At 39.0% G+C, this 21657-nt stretch overlaps 1 pseudogene across 1 annotated transcript; it reads right to left on the reverse strand.

Moving 5' to 3' along the window:
* Window positions 1-441: 441 nt before the first annotated feature.
* Window positions 442-3968, reverse strand: LOC146583340 (uncharacterized; annotated as a pseudogene). Its single transcript, XR_014892086.1, has 5 exons — window positions 3927-3968; window positions 2073-2469; window positions 1763-1915; window positions 1393-1476; window positions 442-1299 (listed from the first exon to the last, which is right to left on the reverse strand). The product of XR_014892086.1 is annotated as an uncharacterized LOC146583340 (transcript).
* Window positions 3969-21657: the final 17689 nt, after the last annotated feature.

The raw sequence follows: 21657 nt of genomic DNA on the forward strand, positions 1-21657 counted from the left end.
TATTGTGTACATCGGTCCCACATAATATGAATAAGTATGACTGACTTAATTTTCCACTTTCCCTCAAGTAATTAATGCTTGTCAGATCAAAGTATTTTATTTACATCAGATTACTTTAAAAAAATCATGTTTGATGTACTAATATTAATCTATTATCATAATATCAATGTATTGCATAATGTCAATATATTTTAATGTTTAACACCAACTTATTTTTATTTGCCAGTGTTACACAATGATATTATGTAATGTAAACACATTGCAATTATGTTCCTGCAACACAAATTATGGCTTTAAATCCTACTTAATTTTTTCAATTGAAATATTAACTGATTATTATTGACAAAAAAGGCAAAGACTGTGAGTGCTACTGAACAATTCACCTTTATTAAACTGTATCCATATAAACTTGTTAACACATTTTTAAAGATAGCCTGCAGAAATAACTAAAAGAAAAAGTTAGTTTGAGAATATATTTGCAAATATTTCACAAAAAACTGACCTCAGCAGCAAATAAAAGAAAGTGCTTATAGATGATCCTGTCATCTCTTACATATAACATTTGTATTAATTACACAATTGAAAATGTAAACTAAATTAAGACTACCTGAAAAAAAAGCAACACGCTTTTATGAATAAACAGATTTACCCAAATATAACTTGTGTGTTATTTGACAACAGTTTCAGCTTCTGTACATGTATTTACCTGTATAAGATTTCAACTAAGTTGAGCCTTAAATGACATTGTTACATAACTAATACCAAACACCTACATGAATTTTAATCTTCATTTTAAACATGTAAGCAGGACATTAAGGTTGACTTAGAACATATTGCTAAAAATCGTCAGTAAAAATTTCTTACAACATGATACCAAAAGGAAAAATTATCCTGCATTGCAGTCACACGAGGGGAAAGCAATAAAAACATAAGCAGTATAACGTTACTGAACACAAAATGAAAAACTGCAAAGAATTGCAGAAGTGCAGTCTCTGACTTCTCAATGAAACAGATGGTTTTTGAAAGCAAGAACTTTAGAGAGTTTAGCTCCATCCAGTTCCATGAAAACCTTCTGGAAAACGTCAAAGTTGTAGCGAAGGTCAGCAGGGTAGGCAAGGTTTAATGCATACATGAGTCCAAATAGCATTATCACAGCAAATGCTACATTATCCAAAGTCTTCGCCACCCTGATGCCTGCAAGGACAACTCTTCTTCATCTGCTGAAGCTTGCTCTTTAAGAAGATAAATTCAAACAGTGGTGTCTTCAACAGTCTCACTGATGGCACGTTCTTCCATGCCCTGTAAAAAAGAAGCCATGTTAGTCATTTCCAAGTAAATAATATGACACACTGTGGAAAGTCCAAAAAGAAAAAAAAAACCACAAGTACATACCACATACTCCTGGATAAGCATGCCAGGGTCTTCACCCATGTAGATACACACTCCCTTAACACACTCAGCATCAACATCTTCACACTGAAATGAAATGTATGTAATTAGCATCTTCATTCAGCTCTTGTCCTTCATTTAAGTTTTAATAGTGTACTTTACATGAATGTTTTTAAAGTAAAGGCACACAAATTAATAATAGGTTTACTGGCAATTAATAATAAGTTGACAAAGTGAAGGTTAAAAAAAACAAGCAGATGTAAAAATACAAAATGAGAGAATTTATCATGGGAAACATTTGAAATCTTCCACAATTATAAAATTTCATCCAAAGAGGATCGTGTTAAGTGAATGTTGAGGCTTTATCACTTACATTATCCATTTATGCCACAATTCTTTTCAGTATTAGTCCAAGCTCTCCTCTTCTGTTGACCAACTTCACCAGGTTGTCCAAGTGGAGATCCAGCTGAGCCAGGAACTTTGTTTGAGGGGGGATAGTGGCAATTCTCTTAAACTCAGCGTTGATCTGAAAACATGAGCACAGAGAAATGAGCTTCAAAGGTTTAATACCTGGAAGAAGGCCGCAATCACTCATGCTGAAGAAATGGGCTGTCAAATAACAACTGTGCCTTAACCATTTTAGGCTAATACCACAAGAACACCGTGTATGAGGCAAACCTTACCTCATGGAAATCAAATAGAGCAGGCCATCTTGCCATGAAAGCCTCCACCATTGGTGCATCACGAACACCTTCATGTCTTCTGTATGAAAAAGTCTTTTCCATCTTGAGTTTCACCAACTCTGTTACTCTTTTTTATGTCCATGTTGTGGGCTTTGACATGTCAATAGCTTTAAGAGTCCCCTTGTCTGCTACTTCTGAAACTGAGGTAAGGTTAAGAAACTCATTCCCAAACAAGGAATCCATAAACTGAAGTCTGAAACTGCCCTGAAGACAACACTGTCTCTTGACTTCAACGATGAGATCCTCAGTTGATTCAGGCGCTCCATTAGAGAGTGAGCCTTCGACAGGTTCCGTCAGCCAAAACAGTCTTTAGGACCATAGGACTCCCCATAGGACTCTGTAGGCATTCAGACATTCAGAAAGAATCATTTCAGTTTAGTTTTCATAAAGCTATCCATACCCAATACTCAAAGTTATAAAGATCAGACATAAAAAAGAAGAATTTATCTAATGAAATACATGCGACTGAACCTATTACACTTATATGAACACCTTTTATTTCTCTATGCCTTTTTAAAGTCACAATGTGGACTGATCCAATCTCATAGTCAACCAATGGATAAGTATCAAGGAGTTCACAGAGTGAAGCGAGAGTGAATATTCTTGTGGATACTGGGCGGAGCTCAAAAGCTCTGTCGTGCTCTCTGTACCAGCCACCAAGCTCTCTGACAATGTAGAATATGCTGTGGTACAATGCAGATATGGTTTTTCAGTATTCTGGCAATCCACCTGCTGCCCTTTGGGCCAGTACCATTCCATTTCTATAAGTTATACTCTTTATGTCACACACTGTGCAAGGTTGACCTCTAGAATGTCAGGGAATATGTACCTAATGACTTAAGCTATCTCCTCTTTAAGCAAATCCACTAGAAAGGCCGATACAGCTGAGCTCTCTAATTCAGACTTGCCAAGAGATGGGGAGTTTAGATGGTAAGCTATCATCATCTGATGTTTTGACTTCTGTAATCATAAAGGTAAAAATTCCACCATCACAAAAAACATTAATTTTAATTGAAAAAAGGTATTCCAGTCCAGAAGAGCATCAATGGTTTCTTTAAAGTACCAATCTTTCCCTCATTTATACATAATGTTTTGAGAAGCAGCTCACATATGTTCTACACAAACTAGAAAAAAAGAGGGGGGGAAAGGGTCCTAATTTGTTTTGGGCCGATGTTGGAAAATTCACAATACATCACTTAATAAGACATAGTCTGTTGAACAAACTTATCTCCTTGTAGATATCTGCTGTATTATTTGGCCGTGACCAATAGAATAGTCAAGTAAGTGACACTTCACCTAAAACAATGACTAAATGGAAAAATGATTTGGCATTTATGGGCACAGGTTCTTAAACCCACGTCTAAGGTGGCAGGATCCTTATTATAACTTGAGTGCATGTCATCAGCAATAATTAAGGTATGGCACTGTGGCCCTCCCAGCTTCTGAAACTCTGACGGTTACAGCCAGACTAATTAGCTAATGTAGCCATAGCTAGCACGAGTAACACAAACACTATTGCTCTCTCAGTGACGTTTTAACTTGCTAAGCCATCAAAAACGTCAGTGCTCTCTGTCACATGCATAAATTCCATATCTGACCGACAACAGCTGCTTTCTCCCAACTATGTGCAATTTGTTAATATTTTTCAGCTTTAGCCACAAAGCTAATACCAACTTTAGCTAGCACTGTAAAAACAACATGTAGATGCATTACAGATTACGTTTCATATAGCATGCACTACAACAATTCTGTGAAAACGTACCCAACTAAAACAAATGTATTTAAATTACTTACCTTCTCACTATGCCTGACTCAGTGCCAAAGGTTGCATGTGGCTGAACAGTCTTCCAGAATCTGGCGGTCAATTGCGCTCTCCTTAAATTATGTTGTTGTCTTATTGGATAAGGTAGGTCTTATTATCCAGTCACATTTAGTTGTTGTCTTTGAATATATTGCATCATTTCCGGTTGTGGTCAAACATGATTACAATGGTTTTAGTATTCTAATTTAGTCATTTTAAATCAATGCAAGAAAAATGAGTAGTCTCAGTATTGTTTATAATCAAGTAAATGGTACTTTATTTAATCATGTAAATAAGAGAAACATGAGAGGCTTGTGTAGCATTAACTAAATTCATTTGTGCAAATTCAAAAGCCTGCCAATTCCCATTTTTTCAGTGTAGCATGACCACTACTTACAGGCCATGCTTAAAATAACATTATTTTAATTTGCTAACTTTGTGTCATTTTAAAGGCGATGTCATAAAGGAGAATTATGCAGGTTAATGTTTATTGGCTTGCAATTTTTTCTCTCACTTCAAAAGCGGCATGTTAGCACATTTTAATATGGTCAGTTGGCAGGCTTCAAACTGGGACCTCACAGACAGTGGTGATTCTAGACTCTGTTGGGGCCCCAGGCAAAAATTCACAGCCCCCTTCAGCATTCAGCATCATTATACTTCAAATATTCTGTCAACAACAATAGTCCTATAACATAACAAATAAAACCCTACAAATGGCCATATTTTTTTTCCTAAGGGAAGTCAAAGCTCTCCTACCGTCGCTTTACTAAACTTTGACACTGCCGTAGTTGAAAGGTTGCTAGCCCTCGGGGGCCCCCACTAGCCTGGGGCTTCAAACAGTTGCCGGCTTTGCCTCGCGGCAAAACATGCATCTGCTCGCAAACAAAAGGGTGACGTCACATCTTTACTACTGTTTATGGATATACCCATACACTGTTGTAGCTGTATACGCTGTTGAAGCATTAAAATAAGTCTGTAACATTAATGTTACATGTGTTAGCGAAATGCAAAGAATCTGAATAGCTGCTTCGCTTGAGCGCAAAAGTTCAACAAAATTTCACTTTTTACAATTATTATTGTAAAAATTATTACGATTTCTGTGTGTGGCCCAAACACAATAAACAAAAGAACTAACAATCAAACAAAACACAAAAAACAGGATAAAACTAACTAAGCTATAAGCACATTTTCTCAGATCAGAACTCCTTGTCCACATTTTGGGCATGTACTGCTGTCACATGGAGGTAATGTATTATGGACTGTTACTTAATGGACCATAATTTCAACAAACTACAGACCAAATCACTCCAGGGGGCGTTACTTAGTAATGTTTTGTAATGGCAGGGCAAGGAGAGGCAAGAAGTGCCAGTGAAAGCTTTTTGGTATCTGTCAAAGCTTCTAAAACAAGCACACCTTAATGTGCTTCTTCCCAAACAAAAAGTTCAAAGTTTGGTGTAAAAAATATTTGAATTTACTTCTGATTTTTATTGTTTATTATGACAAAAAACACAAGTTTTTAAAAAAAGAGACGGTGAGCAGCAGTAAGGTTTTTAACCCTGCAGGTAAATATTTGATGATGTTTTTTGTGTAGTAGTATTAGGCTGTGGGACACACCCTAACAGTACTGCACAGTAGCCGTACAAGTATAGAGCTGGTTGAAGCATAAAACTCATTGACAGATATTTTCTTCCAGTTTATAAGATTAAAAATGACTATTATGGGGGGAAAAACAGGAAATGAGCCCTAGTTTTACTAACTGAGATTACTAGCTTTTTTAAATGCTACAGGATGTCCATTTCTCTTCTCATCATGACCACTTTGCCATCTTCAAATCCATCATGTCATTTTCAGATGGCTCAATCCAGACAGATGTATTAATAGAATACAAGAGAAACCCTATTACTCTTTTGAATCTGAGTGTGAAATGCATAAATTGCTAATGGGGGAGGGGGGGGGGGGGGTATAAGAGACCTGTTAATGAAGGACTCTGATTAGCATTTGTTAAAACTCGGTGAAGTTCTTACATGGTAAAGGTCAGGCTGCTGTTCTGACATGAAAACGAGATGAAAACGTTCTACTTTTTGGGGGAATGTCATGATTTGAATTAAGATTGTCAGATTGGCTGTAAGCTCGTATCACGGTGCAGGCGTCTTGTATGACCTTTTCAAGGATTTGTCATTTTCCGCCCCTGTGATGCCACCATGGCTCAGCAGGAGAGAGGCCCCTCTTCTCTCGCCATGTAATTTGTCCTGGGTGTTACCATTCACACCGCACTACTCACAGCCACTCGCCCAAATGCCTATGTATCTACAGACCAGCAGGCTGCGACTACAAAATAACAAGAAGCTGTTCATGTTCTACTCTACGCTCTGTGTAAAGCAGCAAAGGCCTCTGCTGTGTGCTGCTGTTGGCCTGAGCGTCACACTCTCACCGCAACGCCTGGCTCCAGTTGTGAAGCAACCACTGGTCTAAAGCAAATATGATCGCAGTTAAGGATATTAACTACACTTGCAACAACAGCTTCACTCGTGAGTGATCAAGCAGTGAAGCTGTCTGTTAAAAGTTGTTGTATACTTTGCAGTAAACCCTTCGTTCTTAACTCACAATGCCAACACCAAACACAAGTAGCAACTTGAATATGTTGTTCCTGTGAAAATTGCTGACATATTAACTGACTTTCATGTTAGAAAAAGAGAAAGTGGGACAATTTAGGCACCAAAACTACTGCTATAATTACACTTACATTTAAATGTAATGCCAAGGGGTAATCTACAAACATCCAGAGTTTGGTCCAAAACTTCAAAGAAAATCTAACATTAACATTGCACAAATGACTGACAAGCACTTTCTATATTATCATGTCCTGATGAGTCCTGGTCCCTTCTTATGTCGTGACCAGTGTTGGTCAAGTTACTTGAAAAAAGCAATCAGTAACTAATTACTGATTACTTCCCCGAAAAAGTAATCCCGTTACTTTACTGATTACTTATTTTCAAAAGTAATTAATTACTTAGTTACTTTTTAAAAACACGATTTACAACCTGAATAGGTGATAAAGCGATAGATCTTTCAGCCCAATTCTACTTTTTCTGCATAATCCATCATACAAAATGTAATCAAAAGGAAAAGTCTCTTTTTTTAACTTGTTTTATTAGTTTTAATCTTTTAACTTTATGCATCAAGCAAAAATTTAATTATATGCAACATTCTGACTGGAAGAAATTTGTTTAATATTTAAACCTATTTTCTGCACATTCCAGCACATAAAATATATATATATATATATTTGTGTTTACACTCACTCTTTCAAATAGATGCAAGTGAAACACAGCAGAAAATAAATAAAGTCAAAGACTAGCGATCCTGTTGCTCTATTTTCACCTGTAAAGCAGGAGTGGCGTAGGTGGAGGTTCACCCTGGTGCTGGTGTGCCGCAATGGTCAGTGGAAGAATCCACGAGTTTCTCTGTGAATTTCCCATTACGTCGTAGCGCACTCGGAGCTTGCTTGGAAGTTTAGGGGTTTTTTTTCCACTGTAAAAAGAAGTTTTCTTCCCACGCATAACGGACACTAATGTTTTTGTCACTTTTTATGGAATCAAACTCAAAGTAAGGTCAGTACTTCCACGCTTTAAACGCTGCACGCTCATACTCTCTCCCGCACTTGACATATTATCCATTGTTGATCTGCACACAGCTGTTGTCACGAACGTCGCACTTGCTTACGTCACTGTCGTGAGACATTCTCGGAAAAAAAAATCACGGTTTTAGTAACGCAGTAACACAGCATTCCTACTGGAAAGTAATGGTATTCTAATTACCGTTTTTGCAATAGTAATCCCTTACTTTACTTTAATCATGGACTTGAAAAAAGTAACGCGTTACTGCCCATCTCTGGTCGTGACATATGAACCAGACATACTATCTTAAATGCTGAATTTATATTTGATAGCTTTTCACTGTAACTTTAAATGTAAAGCCCAAGGAGGTTCTAGTGAGTTAAGACCACACAACACTGCTAAAGTGTTTGATGACAGGATTATTTTCATAGTTAACATAATTAAGAAAACCAAATTCACAACATCTAACCAAGTCAGGATCACTCTGGAGGAGGTACGTATGTCACACAATCAAGAGATACCTTCATGATGGAAATACTTAGCGTCTACAACAAGGTGCAAACCACTGGTTACGATCTAGAACAAGCAGGACAGATTAAAACCTGCACACGTCTGGGAAAACTGTTTGGATGAAACCAAGAATAACCTGAACCAGAATGATGCCAAGACAAAAGTGTGGAATGAAAGGGGAAAACTCATGATCCAAGCACACCACATTATCAAACGTGGTGGACCCAATGTTATGGTGTGGGCACATATGACTGCTAGTGGAACGGAAACACTAGTGTTTATTGACGATGTGACTGCTGACAGAAGTGTACAGGGCTATACTCTCTGCTCAGATTCAGCCAAATGCTGCAAAATTGATCAGACAGAGCTTCAATGGACAAGTCAGACACCTAATCTCAACCCAACAGAGCAAGCAGCACACAGTTATTACATACAAAAATAAACTAAATACAGAAAGAACCACAAACAGGAAGCAACTGAAGGTGGCTGCAGTAAAGCACTAGCAGAGCATCTCAAGGAGGGAAATGCAGCATTTGGTGATGTCCATATGTTTTAGCCTTCGGGCGGTCATTGACTGCAAAGGATTTTCATCCAAGTATTAAAAAATATCTATTGAAATCAATTTTATTTATTTTTATAGTGCCAAACTGCAATAGGAGTCACCTTAGGGTGCTTTATATACCCTACAAAAATCCTTAACTTTAAAATCATGTTAGTTTGTCTAGTTTATTTTGAGCTTCTGAAAACAGGGGACTATGCATAAAATGTCTGTAACTCCTAAACAGTGCATTTGATAAAGGCCAATAGTCTTTGTTCAACAAATCATGGACCTAATTCTATGTAATGTGCTTGAGATGCCACCAGGTGACACAAAATATGCTCAACTGGGCCCAAGAAACAAGCCCAAGCATACAATAATCAGCCCTGACATTATAACCATAGAAAATGGTCTTGTTAGAAAGCAGAGTTCTGCTAGGAGACTGTGCGTCAGTGTTTATGTAGCACCCTTATAAACATTGTTGGATATCACTGTCCCAACCAAGAGCTGAAAGCTGTTTTGGCTGCATTAGGGGGAAGAAACCAAAATCAGGGAGATGGCTGTAATATTGTGGCTGATTGCTGTATACACATTGCACAAAAAATGATAGCCGAGCAAATTAGTCGAGGCTGCACTGCAAATATTTGGTTCAAGAACTCTAGCCAAGCGAAAAAAAAAATACAAGAGATTGAAATCATGATTTTTTTTCTCCTTGTAGTAATTATTCTAGTGTTGGTGCTATGCTACCCATGTATACTGCGACAAACAGAATGTCAGAAGCCCGCATCTTGAAACAGGATTACGAACTAATGAGGCATCCACATGAGGAATCTAGTGAACACTGACATAATTTACACCTGCTACCTGCCTTACAGATGCTTATACCTCCTTAGTGACTTGGGAGATCCACACATCTAACCACTGTGACAGGACTTCTCCGGTCTGTCTTCTGAGATTTGCACCTACAATGAAGATCATGCAGCATAGCAGCAGTATAGCTGATGTGGCACTGCTGCCCTTTCACAGCTAATTGGTCGCTCTGCGCTCATCATCTGGTTATCAGCGGTGATTGGCTGATGCTAAGCTGCGACTGGTCATTCGAGTGTCACTACCCTGTGTTCCTGTAATTAAAATCTGTCATCCAGAACCACATCCCTCGTCGCCACTAAACCCTTTCGTCAGATGGCAGAGCTCAGATAAACTGTCCTGCAGCTATTTCTCCGATGAAAGAGTGTCACGTTTATGGTGCAAAGTTTAGGAAACAGAGGAAAAATGCTTGAAATATTCCCTCAGAATGGGCCGAAGTTGGTCTCATGTACCAAATGGCACATTATAAACAAGCTGAAAGAGAAACTACCAAAACTCAAAAACATCTGTGTTTGATTTACTTATTTTCGCTGTCTTTGCATTGTACTATACGCTGAAACCTGAACTCTTTTGTCACTTTACAAGCAGAACTACTGTTGATGCAGTGGGAGAGATGAGAGAGCAGAAGGTACTTGATATTTTTTAATGATGCTGAACATTTGTTCAGGGCTTTAACTACTGGAGGGCACTCCACTAGTGAGCTTCTACAGGGCTGGCCTTCAGAAACGCGGACGACAGAAATCTTTGAAAATTAATTAGAGACAAATCCCTTCTCACTGCTGAAGTGTGGCATTTAAGGCATTGTCCTTGGTGCTCGTATAACACCACCTTTCAGTGTCGACCCTACTCCTTCCACTGGCTGGATAATGCAGCCTAATCCACATTAGCAATCACTCCAGTCCCTGTTGTGTAGTGACAGTCCTTCCTAATTGCTTGGCATTATTAGGTACTTTACTTGTAAATTCGAAGAGGAGGAACATCATTCTACTGCATCCAAGCAGCAAATGATCCAATTTGCTTAATTTCCAATAAACACCATCAGTGTCTACTGTCAGTGCTCCCCCTGTTGTTTGCCGAGGGGAATGATGGACTTGCAGGCATAGCTAGTAATCAGAGGTGGATGCTGGGCGATGGTTTTACTTGGCGGAAAAAGTTATATATATATGTATAAAAAAGCAATCATATATATCTTTAGACAGAGAGCAGAGGCCTCAGTATCTGACTGATGACTTATTTAAAATTTCTGAAGTCGCCAGAAGAAGAGCACCTCAATCTAATACGATGCTGATCCTTCAGCACTGCAAAGTTGTTTACCTAATTACGGACTACTGCTTCAGAATTGCTGAAGGACGTCAGCTAAAACGTTAATATCGGCGGCACTTAATCGGAAACTCAAACAAAAGCAGTCTGAGACATCCAAAATCCCCTCATTCTTCATTTCTCGTCTCTTTGTGCCGTCTTCACGCACTAAAACACAGCACGGCGTTCCCTTTCTCTCAACCTCCATGATGCCCTGCTGAAAGTTTCATAGTCGCTGTCTTGGCGTCTGTTTCGCTTTCACTCGTAAAGAGATTTACTTATGAGCTGTTGACTGCTGGTCTCTCTTTATTTCTCCGCTTGCATTAAGGGGGCATACGCAGCCCAATCCAGCTCATCTCCCTCTCTGCCTGTCAGTAAGCCAGACGGCCAGCGTCCCTGGACTGCATGTGGAGGGAGGGGAGGGGAGAGGCGAGGCGACGCAGGCCCAAGGCGTGCCACTACACACCAAGAGGGGGAACAAGGCAGACATGACAGCCTGATGACACTCGCGTTTGTGTATCATATCATTTTTACCAATCATCTGAATTTCATTTATGTGAGACTTTGTACTCCAACGCAAAGTGTCACGCCTGTTGGCCTAGATAGGTTGAGAGTGAAGTTGGCTGGGTAAAAAGTGAGCTGATGAAACCCTCCTGTCCACGTCCCGCTGACAACCCTGGCACGCCAAATGAAAGTGGAAAGGCAGCCTTATTACAGTACGTTTCACACGGCAAATGGAGAAACAAATGTGACTTGATATCCCAGGATGCCCTTTGTTGTTGTTATTACTGCTGTTGCTATTGTCAATAACGGTGATGATAACGCGTGCGCTTTGTTTCTGTGCTCCCTTTTGTTGTCTTTTTGCTCTTCTGTTGTTCTACCCACACTGCGTTTGTTGGCAGAAGAAGTGCCGCATTAGAGAAGACACATTCTTTTTTTTTTTTACACTGAAGGCTGCACTTTGTTATTGTGATCCTCTCTTTTGAATTTAAAATGTAACATGAAAACTCAAGAAGATCACAAGTTCATCTGTCTTCAGCAATGTGGTAAACAAGGAAGCTGTGGGCTGAGTGTTAATCTTGACCTACAGAGGAGAGATTGACTGTCTTTAGATTTGAAACTTGCAGCACAAACTAGCAAATAGTCTGGCCATCTCGTGCACTTCAGTTCTATCAAACAGGAGACAGTGGAAGCCTGAATAACTAGACTTTGCAGCATTTATGATGTTTCTAATCTCACAACCTCTTTCATGAGGTTTTGTGGAATATTTACCATCAGCCTGTCTGCATCAATCGCGTCAATAAGTAAACTCCATTCTGCAGCTCGCTCTGATTAAAGTTCGTCTCTGTATGCGTCCTTCAGCTCTTAAAAGATGTTTGGAGCCTTTGCATTTAAAATTTCTGCGGTTCGCTTTTAGTCTGGCACTCAAGCTGGTGAAAGTGCGATTCCCCTGAACTGTACAGAAATGTTATTGAAATAGCTTAAATGTTGCACAGCGTATGTTTAATGAATATATTTAAGTGCTGACACAAATCCACCTTATACTGTTGTGTCGATGCACTTAAGAAAAGCACAGATTAGCAATTAGGCCCTCTTCCACTCTTTGTTGGCATGGCTGTCGGTTTTCCATGGAGGCAAGAACACTCTGAGACAAACATTTAAAAGCTTTCCGTGTAGAAACAGTGGGAGAACTCTGTCTGAAAAAAAAAGCCTAAAAACAGAAATGAATAAATAAATACAATAAAATGTGGGCACTGTTCTCATTTTGCAGCTTGGATGCAGCCTTGTCAAACGGCACTTAAAAGCAAGGGAGCTGGTCTTGGGGGAGGTTGAGATGTTTATTCTAATGGATGCCATAATGAATGCTTACAGAGTCAGGCCTTGGCTTCGATAGGGGGCTCTGTGCCAGCATGGTTTTAAAGGAGAGCAGTCGCTGCAGCAGCCCTGGGCACTTGGCACGCCGAGTTCTCCACAATCTCCCGGCACACACAGAAATGGCAGCAAGGACCTGAAGATAACCACCCGTGAAATCTCTCATCACATGCCTTTGATTACTTGTCCACTATTTACTGTTTTTAAACCTTGAACTTCAAACGCTCAAGCAGTTCTCAAAGGCCAATGTTTATTGAAACATCGGACTACAAATTGTCCCAGTGTCGCCTGTACCAAGACTCTTTGGAGGCCGACACAAAAAAAATGAAATCCTGCTTTGACATCAGCTATCTACTTCTCACCCTGTTTTCGCCGAATGATTTTGAACATTTAAACAAGTTTTGAAAACAAGACAGGCTTTGCTGCGCAGGAATTAAAAGTGTCCTTCATAAACATGTGTCTATTATTATTGTTATTATTGAGATTGCATAGAGCCTATTGTGCGCAAAATTTGTGTGTGCGTGTGTGCTTGAGAGCGCGCCTGCTGGGGGTGAAGACTGAAGCGCTTTATTAAAATGATGAGAGCAAGTTCAATTTGAATCATGCAGTGCCTGTCAGTGGCTTCTCGAATTGCAGGGCTGATGAAATTGCTCTTGCGGTTATTTAAAAGCAGTTGTAATCCATCTGAAAATACTGTGATATAATCCATTTAATTTCTTATTCCTTGCAGCAATAACATTGAGTAACAAAAATCTATCAAAGCAATGTAGCCTGGTGATTTAGTAATTATCTTTATTTTACATTACTGCAATTCAGCCTGGATTAATTGGAGTCTTATCTGAACAGAGCGGCAGGTCACTTACCTCAATACACCACAATGTGTGTTTTATCTTAATCATCAACCCCCACAAACTCAATTGTGACCCACTGTGCCAAGAAATTATTCTTTTCTGATGCATTTAAATCTGCAGCATATAGGGACGCGCATACTGAAACAAAGTCATAATAAAGAGTTTTAACTTTACAAACACACACACTTATATATATATATATATGTAAGTGCACAGCTCACTGCTGTAATAACACAAAAACAAAATAATGTCTGACCACATGAAAAAATCATAAACCAAATTGAGGGAAGCGTCGGGTGTATCATGCAATGTTATGTCCCGATTCCTACTCGAGAACTCACAGAATACTCCAGTATTGATCAGCTATTGGGTCAGCTGAGTTAATGTATGAGTGATGCTCAGTGTATTCCCTAATGGCTAAGCTGCCTGTAGGCTGTGCACTGGTAATAAGACCTCAGACGGCCACATAACTCAGCCTGTCTCGAAGACCACTCTCTTTTTTCTCCACCTTGGCTATCTGACATCTGATATTAGGCACTCTGGAAGGAGGAAGTAGGGGAACGAAGGGGAGAAAAAGCCTTACAAGGCCTATAAAGCTACATGTCTCTGAGGGAGACACAATTAGAGCCTTAGTCACCATAAAGGCATCCAACCAGTTTGAATCGTTATTATTTCCTCATTGCCATGCTTGTGCACACTACATGTAGATTATAAGATAAAAGGCATATTTTTGTTTTGGGTGTTTTTATCTTGAAGCTCATCTCACTCCAACTACTTTCCAGAGTGTACTGCAGAGTTTAGATCAGGCAGATGTGGTTTCCAGGCAGCTATTAGTATCTGTGCTTGTTATCATGGTGGGAAAACCAAGTTACTGCGACTTGAAACTTGTTTCATTACATATTTGTTTCATGTTTGTGTTTTTAGTTTTATAAAAAAACTTTTTAATTTAACATTAAACTGACCTACATTTATACAGCACTTTTCTTATCTTAGTGACCCTCAAAGGGATTTTACACTACAGGCCGCATTCAGCTATCCACACAGTGTTTCTGTTCTGTGCGCTTTTTAGCACTTTATCTAACACAAACACACTCACGCACTAGTGGATGCATTGGGGGCAATTTGGGGTTCTGAATCTTGCCCAAGGACACTTTGGCATGCAGACCATTGAAGCCAGGGAACAAACCACCAACCATTCGTCTGACCGGGCAATGCCTTATGAACCTTACGAGCTCTAGAGCCTCCCTTGGTTTTCCTTTTTCATCTGTTTCTTTCGCACTCAATCTCTTATTTGTTTCTCTGTGTAAAAGACTACATAATAACGCTATTTAAAATCTACTGTGTGGTGAAGGTAAAATCTGGAAGGACAGCCATAATGTATTATTTTAGGGTTTAACTTTCAGGGCTTCACTCTTAACAGGAAGCTCTGATGTCTCCCACCAGCACTTGACAGCACCAACTCACAGGAATTTGCTTGTAGCTGTATCACCACTGAATTACAATGTATAAGACTGCACATCCAAACACTTATGCTACAGTTAATGTCAAATAACTACCATTTATGATAAAGGGCTGCAAAGAACAAAGATGTGGCCTGTCAGTGTGTGCTTTGGTGATATCAGCTGTAGTTTGTTTGCTCCCTGCTGTTGGATAAAACACATAAAAGACCCACTAAGATTAATTGATCCCTTCACATTTGGATTCAGTTCAAAGAACCAGAGAAATTGGTTGTTTAGACAGTGACGTGGCGTCCACTGACTCAGCCACTCACTCATGGTCAAAATACACACAATACTTGTGTATCTAAAAAAATAAATAAATAATAACCCGTATTGGTACATCGGAATTAGCAGAATTAATCACCAAAGACCTAACGATTACAAGGTCATCCATCTAAAACACACTTATTTTCAGGACCTTGCAGAAACAACTCTTAAAACATCACTTCAAATCACTTTTACTGTGCTAAGAGCTAGGGCTGAACGATTATGGAAAATAATCTAATTGCGATTTTTTGCCCCAATATTGCGATTGCGATGCGATATGCGATTATTTTTTAAGGTCTTTGTCTTCTGTATTATTAAACAAAGACAAGCAATACATCATATAGTATGGCCAATACTATATTACATTAATTTTAAACTTTCCTGGAAGACAGACCTCTGTTATGATGACATGAGGTGATGCATGAATTGATTACTGACATTTTTATTTAACTTCTTCAATCACAACAGTATATTTGAACATACACAATAGTTTATTTTTAGCTTACAAACATCTGAGCATAAAGTGCTGACAAGGAACCCTGGTGTAAACATTAAAATGAAAGTCAGTACAATGTGCAGATTGCAGAAATATACATAAAAAAAAAATCAGTGGCTTTACCACACTCAGTTTTTCGACATCTGTGAACTACTAGACAGTCATTCAATTAAAAAATAATATTAAATAAATAAAACTAATAAATAAAAAATACACACATCTTACTGATCTCTGCAGTCAGTAACATTACACATAAAGTGCAAACATAATAGCAATTGTATAAACACACACACAAACAGGCCTTTAAAGTTTAAAGGCGTGAAATTGGACGGTCTAGTTCTGATTAGCGTCACCGCTGTCTCGGTGGAGTTTAATAAACTCGGCCGTCTGCTTCTTGCTATCTAAAATATAACCAGACACTGGTGTAAATTCTCGACTGTCTCATACTTCTGTTTAATAAGTTTTCTGTTTGACGTTTAGTCAGCTGTGTGAAAACCAAGGAGGAACCCACCCGGGGGATTAATAAAGTTTTATTTTATCTAATCTAATAACTTTAATCTCAGCCAAACCGATTTACTCACGAACAAACAAAACACTGAAAAAAGCCCAACAATAACATTTTTAGGTTGTCTAAGTGACTTATATATTACGTTTAACCCGAGCAGCGAAACTCCGCGGTGATCTGAAAATGATGTGCCGGGAGTTGTGCCGTTCTCGGCCGCATCAGTAACCCTCGAGCTCCCGGCTAGCTGTCGAGCTGGTGGGTAGCAGACGCCTCTGAAAACGTCGAAGCACTTTTGCAAATATGGGATATCTTGATAAACCGAGCAGATATTTGATGTTTACACAACTACTTTCTCACCTGAAAATATGTTAAAAGTTTATTTTGTGACCCAGAAAGATTAGTATGAGTAATTTTAAAACTTAGTAGCGGCCGCCATTGCTGGAAACTGGAGTTTGGCTGGGCCGCGCTATGAATTCTGGGATATGGTAGTAATTTGGACAGCCTTATAATCGCAGTATAATCGCAGCCTTTGCGGTTAGAAAATTGCACTTGATCATGTCGCGATATTATCGCAAATGCGATATATCGTTCAGCCCTACTAAGAGCAGCGCTGTCTACCTAGAAAACGATTTTCCCATTCCAAGAAATAAATACATCACAGGTTGAAGGTAAAAAAGAATCATTATTTTTGATTTGAATTTACCTTGCCGGTAGGTACGAGTGTATTGATGCCATAGCAGAACATGCACAACAGGCCAAACATGTAAACCCTTGACTGTGGTGGGACTTCTTGATGGCATTTTCATGTATTTTGATCATACCCTCTGCACTCCCAGAAAGCCTCTCACATGTTCTGCGGCATAAGTGCTCATGTCTAATACCCTCAGAGGACGTTTTGGCCTGTCTCTATGAGTCTAATTTACGGATATCTGCATGAATTGGGAAGGCCTGGGGCCAACCATCTCATGTCTTTTTAAGGGAGGGGGTGGGTTGTTGCGTTAGCGGGCTCTTTCGGGACGGGAGCAGCATTTCAGATAAGATCGGCGGTGGGAAGTGGTGAGCTGGGCCGTTTGTTCTCGTTGGCCATCTCTCATGTTGCACCACTGATTGGGAGGAAAGCTAAAATTGCTTTCACCAGGGCTCACTCCAGCAGTAGGCAATGATAACTAACAATGCCCCCGGGACCTAGTTAAAGCTGCATCACACGCGCTGGAAAACCACTTTAATGTGGCAGCATTAGGAAGCTGTCAGTTGGGTTGGTGGAGAAAACAGATCCCAATTCATCGTGGATTTTCAAAACATTTGTTATCCTCACTTCAAAAAATGCATATAATCAAGCAGGCGTGGTTTTTTTTAATTTCATCTTACACAGCGTGCCATGAAGCAGAAAAAAAAGGGTTTAAAGATCATAAAAGTGAGGAGAACAGCTCCTCTGTCAAATCCTCTGCTGCCTTGCTCGGTCATGGGGATTGTCAAACTCTTGTCAAACAGAAATGCAGCAGGTCGGGAGTCTCTCTTGTTTTACCAGGGTTATGATTCAGGTGCGGTTCAGAGCATGAATTTTGTAGTCCTACATTATTGACCCATCTATGCAATTTCTCTAAGTGCTCCTTAAAATTGGTGCTTCTTTCAGCTGCGGCTAGCTACACTAAGGCTTTCTTTGTCGACTGTAAAAGAGAAAACGAACCCTGATTTGATTGAGCTGTTTCTCCAACATCACTTTCATTAAGAGGATATACTACATATTTCCATTAAGCCATTAAAAGAGATTAATCTAACCTGCCTCACGTCATGAAAATAGTTTTTTAATGAACATTTTTGGGTTTTTTTAAATTTTTGTGATCGGAGTTAAAAAAAATAATAATCAGGATTTGCATTAATAAAATAAATCCCCGGTTAATTGAGGCATCCTAATAGTCAACCAGGAAAATGAGCATCCTCGCTGGTATGTATGGTTGAATAAGAAAACTGGGGAAATGTGCTTAAACCAATCATATTCTGAAATGATGTTGACCCACAGCAGCCACGCAGTCTCTTAATGAGTAATTGTGTTTCCTGTAGGCCACGTCATCCAGGCATGAAACTAACAATCGCACACCTCATCAACTCAAGTGTAATTACTGTACAATAAAACGTGCTGTAGGTGTTTGTTTACTTCATTATCTTCTTCACCAAAGCAGTTTGTGAACCCGCCACCATGTGTGCGTAGAAAAATCTACTGTTTGCGCAAATGTACTTTACACTGTGCACTTTAGTTGTTCAGCAAGGTCTCCATAGCTTGACCAATCAACCAATCAGCATTTGAGACGCACATTTGTTTAATTTGAATAACTTGAAACACGTAGCAAAAACTGTCAAAGGTTGCACCGAGCATGTTTACTCAATAATTTGTGTAAAATGGAATATAGAGCTCCCTCACAAGTTTCACACAGAGATCGTGTCATGAGAGAAATTAGCACCACATAAATGATATTAATGTTTCTGCTGTTGTTGCTCCTAAAGGTTTTAGAAATTCTCCAGTAGATTTGAACGGATTGATACTTGATAAAAGCTTTTTTAAATAATCTTTGATCATTTTTTTGGCCATGTGATCGAATTATTTGGACATTATTTTGCAAGGAAAAACAAAATGTAATTTACATTTGTGATAGCTTGATCAAAGATAGTTTTAACAGCTTACACGAAATAGACGACGAGTGTGAGATTGTGTCGTCTGACCTGATTCTTTTTTTAAATGAAATAAATAAAATAATGATCAAATTCAAACACATTGCTAATTAGTGAGATACAGTTGATTCACTAATGGACACTCTATTTGTGTTTAATGGCAATGTTATTTTTGCATTAAAAAAAGCCCCTTTTAGATAACTGTCAGCCCTGAGTGCCACGTTTTGGTTGGTAGTTTATTGGTACTTAACAGAAAAGTTGTATTGAATATGCAGTGAAGCTCACATTCATTGGCAGGTGGCACATTTAGCTTCTCCCACAAAAATAATCTTTTAATCTCAAAGTTGTAGTGATGATTTGCAGGTATTTTTCAAAGAAGTTATGAATCTAGAGTCACCTTAAAACTCATCGCTGTCTTTTAACATTGGGCTTAATTAAAACAAAATCCATCCAAAAGCATTTGAAGTATTTAGAGAGCAGATGAGATGCTTCACTGGTATTTATGATGCTTATTAGAGTCTTTTTCAAAAGCTGCATGTCCAAAACATAAAAGAGCTTCACGGATGCACATGCGCCACATCGGCATAACACTGAACACTCAACAAAAGACACCCTATCTTTGCTTAATGCTTTCTCTTCCATTTGGCAAGGCTCTCTGAGTGTCCAAGAAGTGTTCTTATCCATTTAATATATGCTCACGGTGTATCCTGTCAAATATAGATTTGAATCAATAGTACTCTGGAGTGGCTCGTTAAACTTAAATCAGCTTGGAAGTGGTGCATGCCTGCCTCACAGCTGCTGTCATTAACCACTGCCTTGCAGATTATTGGAGAAACGTCCTTGTGTGAGGCGATTCACCAGTTTACCTGAGGACTGTTAGTTCAAACTTCAATGTATGATGAAACAGCGCTGAGACACACATCCCATATCCCCACCCTTTAGGTCTTAAAAAACATTTATTGGACCCGCTGTCTGTAAAATCTGCACACATTTGTCATTCAAGCAAATTTCCTACATAGAATCAGGGTTTTTTTTTTTTTAATGCATCACCTGACAGCCGTGGATATGAAACCGCAGAGGGAACTGGATTGGACAGTAAACTGTGTTCACCTGCCAGCTCTCTTGTACGAAATCTGTGTAATGTTGGATTGCACATGTGTGTTAACAGCGGGGGTAATAGTGCAGCGAAAACCAGTAGAGTTGACACTTTTCTTACTCTGCATCATGTGAGGAATTAATGCATAGTTTAAAACATAACCTACATTTATTCTTTTAAATCAAATTGCCTGTTACTACATTTGCAGTAGTAACATCTCCTACATTTGGATAAAAAAGAATAGACCTCAAAGATCAGGTTTATGGTAGACTCCATGACAGTGGGCATAACTAGCAAATGATCACAGTAATGATTGTTACTGTGATCATTACTCGCCTGTGGATCAGAATCAAACACAGGTATGTGGTCAGGCTCGCCCTAGAGGAGGACATAATAGTGATGTAAGGCCATCGCTGTCATGAAATATATGAAATAATATTTTATTCAATATTTTTATTAATCTGAAATCAGTTTATATTTTATGCTGTTACAATATACAACAATAACGATACAGCTATGAAATAATCAAACTATACAGACTACACAGCCGTGATGCATTCAGGGTTTTCTCATAACAAACTAGAGGACAGTTCAACTTGAGCTCATCTGAAGTGCCGCTAAATAATGTTTAATAGTCTTTCCTCTCAGTGATTAAGCTCTATATTTACATTCATCCAATTTACATTCAGCTATTAAACATTTCTCTTTCACCGTTTAGCTTACCTTACACCTGCCACACCATCTGCACCATCTAACTGACAAAAGGGAGGGTTATAGCTGCGAAGTCACATTTGAAGAAACCTATCAGCAGTTCAATGGGAGAGTAAAATATCCAATATTTGCAAGTTGCTACATTTAGATTTCACAGTAGCAGCAAAAACATATTTTAATCATTGAAGGAATTATTAAGGTTGACCATTTGTTCAAATATTTAAAAATCACTACACCAGTCACTGTTGAAGATTGATGTAGTGATGACTTTGAAGATCCCTGGCTAGCCCTGAGGCCCAGTTTAACCTCAGGAGATAATGACAGCCCTAAGTGGACTCCCGAATGAACACAGATTTGGATCCACAGCTCTCCAAGACAGTTTCAACCACAACTGAACCTCAGTTTGTTTTAGATGTTTGATCTTTACTCACATAACCGTTAGTAACATGCCCCCAATCTGTTATTAACTGGCTAAAACACACAGCACAAAACCAGCAATGTGGCTATTAAAACTGAGTTTTGTCCTGGTGTTTCTTTTCCTGTTTGTTCCTCTCTGTTTTCCAACTCCATGAATATGTAACAAATGTAAAAAAAAGTCATCTACTCTCCTGTAAAGAGTTTAGGCCTTCGCACAGCCACGCCTTGCAGGAAAGGGTTAACTGCAGCAGCAACAATAATGAGAGCGCAGTGAGACGTGTGAAGTAATTAGTCAGTCTGCTCTCCAATATTTACCCAGTTAATTATTTGTGAGTATTACTCTTGTCTTCCCTTCAGATGGCTGCCTGTGTTGTTTTTTCCACACCATTTGTCACTGTCCACCTCTTGTGGGTTCTCATCCCCGCTTCCTGTCGTTTTCCTCTTTCTTTTTTTTCCTCCGTCCCTTCATGTGCTGTGGCAGGAGAGTGGCATTTCGGTGAACCCTTGCCAGC

Source organism: Mchenga conophoros, linkage group LG1, assembly GCF_057382185.1.
Source record: "Mchenga conophoros isolate Kocher_MC1m ecotype Shallow Benthic linkage group LG1, M_conophoros_male_GT1.1, whole genome shotgun sequence".
In the NCBI taxonomy this organism is placed as follows: Eukaryota; Metazoa; Chordata; class Actinopteri; order Cichliformes; family Cichlidae; genus Mchenga; species Mchenga conophoros.